The following is a 3,908-nucleotide window of genomic DNA, read 5'->3' as shown; positions in this document are numbered from 1 at the left end:
ACAAATGCAGTTGATCACTATAGTCTCACTGCAATGTAGGTTTCAGTGTCTGCTGATGATGAGAGGTCTGGCCGTAACTGAACCCAATCATTCTGGACTGGTTCCACAGACCACAGAGACCACAAATGAGAGACGGGTCACGTCCCAGATGCCGGCCGCTGACCCTCGCTGTCACAGGCACGCCAAAGACAGGTCAGTCTGCCACTGCAGAGCAGCACCCCGGGGTTTTCTGGGTTCATTTCACAGACGCACACTTCACAGCCAAGTGCTGATCATTAGATGACTGTAGAACACACTCTCACCTCTGAATAAAACACACGGCCTGCTGCCTGAGACATCCAGATATCTGACACAACAAATGCTAAATGTTAAATATATTATATATGTTATGCATATCATTGATTATTTGTTTGTTTATTTATTTATGGAAGCCTATTTCCTAAGTAATAATTATGAAATAAAATTATTTTTTTAATTGACACTTAATTATTACATATAAAATTGAAATTATGCCATGAAAAGTAGAATTTTTGTCATAATTATTACTTAATTCTGCCATTATTTTGCTGTAATTTTGACTTTTTATCATAATTGTTGACTATCTCATAATTTACCTTTTCTCATGACTAAATATGTCATAATTGATGTTACAGTAGAATTTGTGACTCATAATTGTTGACTTATCTCATAATTGACATTATCTCATGACAAATTACGTCATAACGTAACGTAAATGATTTTATGTTAGAATTTTGAATTTTGTCATAAGTATGACTTTTATCATTTTGACTCGTCTGTCTCATAATTATGACTTTTTCTAATCTCATAATTGCATCTTTGTATCTCATAATTATTATTATCATGATTTCTACTTTTTATCTCAAATATGACTTAAAATTTTGACTTTTCCGTCTCATGACTTTTTACCTCATACTTTCATCTTTGTATTTTATAATAATTTTTCTCATGATTTCAACTGTCAAAAGTTTGACTTTTTGCCATAATTATGACTTTGTATCTCATAATTAGTTTTGTAATAACTGACTTTTTTCCCCCTCATATTTATGATGGTTTATGCCATAATTTTGACTTTTTATATTTTATGACTTATCTTATTATTGTTAATTGTTTTTTTGTTGACTTGTGTCATAATTATGATTTACCAAAACATTATTATTTTTTCTTATGATGAGAAAAATGTATAAAATTCATAAGATAATATATTATTATTGTTTCTTTGTTTATGGAAACCCATTTCCACCACATAAATATTCTAATTATGACATATTAAGTAGAAATTATGAGACGGCCAAATCATAATTAAAAAGTTGAAATTATGACAGTAAATGGCAATTGACATAAAGATTCAAAATTGATACAACATTTTTTTTGTAATAATTGACTTTCAATTGAATTTCAATGTCATATTTTAATACCAATATTGGACATGAAGGATGCAATGAAGTAATTGAGCGTTACACTGAGCAAACCTTCATCAGAGTATTTCTCACCTCGCTTTCATCAAACGCACTGAATCCGACTGTAACTGTACACACGCAGAATCAGATGCAGGGCTTCTGGGGTGTTTGGATGTGATGAACACTGTTTCTGCGGGTCACGGCGCGCTGGCACAGAGGGGAGCTGGCAGAGACGGCCCAGAAAAAGCCCAGTTCTCATTCAGCTGTGACATATTTGGACGTTTGGAAGTGGAGCAGCAAAACGAGCCTTTAAATCCATCTCACTCTCCTGTAAATTACAGCCCTGCATTTTTAATTTCCTACGCATCATACAATGCTATTCAGCAGCGTCCAAACCAAACACGGCCATCGTACAGATGAACCAGCTATCCTGACTTCACCGAGACGTCTCTCTAGTCAAAGAATAAAAATACTGTTTGAAGAATTACGCCAATAATGCAGAGATGATTAGCAATTCATTCCTGAACAAAAGCAGAACAGTGATACTATAAAATATGGTATTGCAAATTAAATGCTTCAGCTTTCAATGTCGCCATATGCAATATGTTTAAGTTTAGACTCACAAGACTCATATAGCTATAGATGTGATTATGGAAGATGTTTTGGATTTGATTTTGGACTCTTGGAGCCAGACTTGTTCATAAAAAAGAGCTTTCTAAACAAAAGAGAGTATTTGTTCATCTTCTTTCATGTTCTTTCTTTTCCAGCTTGAGAAGGAAACGTCCGATTCAGAGGAGCTCATTCTGGCAAACATGCACTCATGGCCTCATTTGGCCATTTCTGATGCTTGTTTTGTTCTTGTTTTTGATGGTTTATCTGACTAGGAAACATGACAGTCTAGCAGTGTCTGTTTTTTTTATATGCAATGTGACCGGGGGTACATTTCAGAGCGACACCCGCATTTAACCATGTTGTATCCCTATGTGTGTGTGCGAGTGTGTGTGTGTGTGTGTGTGTGTGTGTGTGTATATATATATATATATATTCTTATTGGATGCTTCAACTGACGAGTTTAAACTCAATGCAACAGCAGAACATGTAAATACCAGCAGATGCTTTGAAGCTCTTTATAGAGGTAAAGATGGTTGGAAATATTCATATCGCACTGAACCAGAAAAACAATGGTTTCTGTGCCCTCCACACAGCACTACATTTATTAAAAGCGTTTGAAAACAATGGCATTCAGACAAATGCTGCGTCTCACAGACATCTGATAGCGTTGTGTTGTTTCCAGACAGAACTGTTTCCAATCACAGCGCTTTCATTCGGACCGGTTCACGTCCAAAACAACTCAAAGTGTTCCTCGAGATTTTTCAATCTTGTCGAACAATGGGACTTAAAAGTGAAGAAATGTTTGGATTGCATGAAGTGAACATGAAGTGCATGGAGTTCACGGCCCTTGAGAGCAGAAGAACGCAGTCACAGTTCATTCGGGATTCTTTCATTTCAGCAAATACAGCCTCTTATTAAAGAAAACAAGCAGAGAACCTGAACTGATCATGAAACATCAGCACCTATTTATCAAGTATTAACCCCAGAAACTGTCTGGACTCTTATGAACGTGATTCATCAGGATCTTTTCTCTTCACACACTTTTCTCATGTTCGAAGTCTCAACAGTATTTTTTTCTTTTAGATTTTATGAAGTACCTGTAACACTTTGCGAAATGTATGCATTTCCAGCATGTTTTTTCTAATCTAGTTGATAAACCTGCCATTATATATGACAAATATTGTTCACACTTTTACTTCTTTTGCCAGATGTATTTTCAAAATCTTTGTTAATATTAGCGAATAAAAATCAAGTCCATTAAATAACATGCATTTGAATTTTATTAATTAGTAATAATAAATGTTAAATAAAAAAAGAGAAATTCTGAACAATTTTATAAAAAAGTTTAACCTTGGGTTTTGTCTTGTTATACACACACACACAATACATTTTTGTATATTAAAAAAAAAAATTGGTTATATAAATCATTTAATTTCTAGTTAAATGTTTTAGTTTTCAGGAAAAAAATACAATATTATGCATAAAGCATAGATATACACAAAATAGTGTAACCACACAATTAAAAATATTAATTGTAAATTGTACATATTTAAAGTCTAGTTTCAATAATTAAATATATTTTATATTCATTAACATTATATATTCATTTGATTATATTCATTACACCGTAGTACTCTTTGTTCATGTTAATAAAAATACAAAAAAATACTGTTTGATTGTTTATGTATTAAATGTAAAGAACTAAGATCAATATGCATTAGAAGTGTTTTTTTTTCATTATTAGTTCATGTTAACTAAGATAGATGATAAAACTTATTGTAAAGTATTGAGTTCTCTGTCATGTTTTGTGTGTGAAGTGATTGTACCTTTCTTTCCAATCATTCATTGAGAGAGCAGACAATCAAAGCTCAGACCGAA

This window comes from Onychostoma macrolepis, chromosome 17 (genome assembly GCF_012432095.1).
Source record: "Onychostoma macrolepis isolate SWU-2019 chromosome 17, ASM1243209v1, whole genome shotgun sequence".
In the NCBI taxonomy this organism is placed as follows: domain Eukaryota; kingdom Metazoa; phylum Chordata; class Actinopteri; order Cypriniformes; family Cyprinidae; genus Onychostoma; species Onychostoma macrolepis.
The sequence above is the reverse complement of the archived record's forward strand: the minus strand, read 5'-3'. Positions refer to the sequence as shown.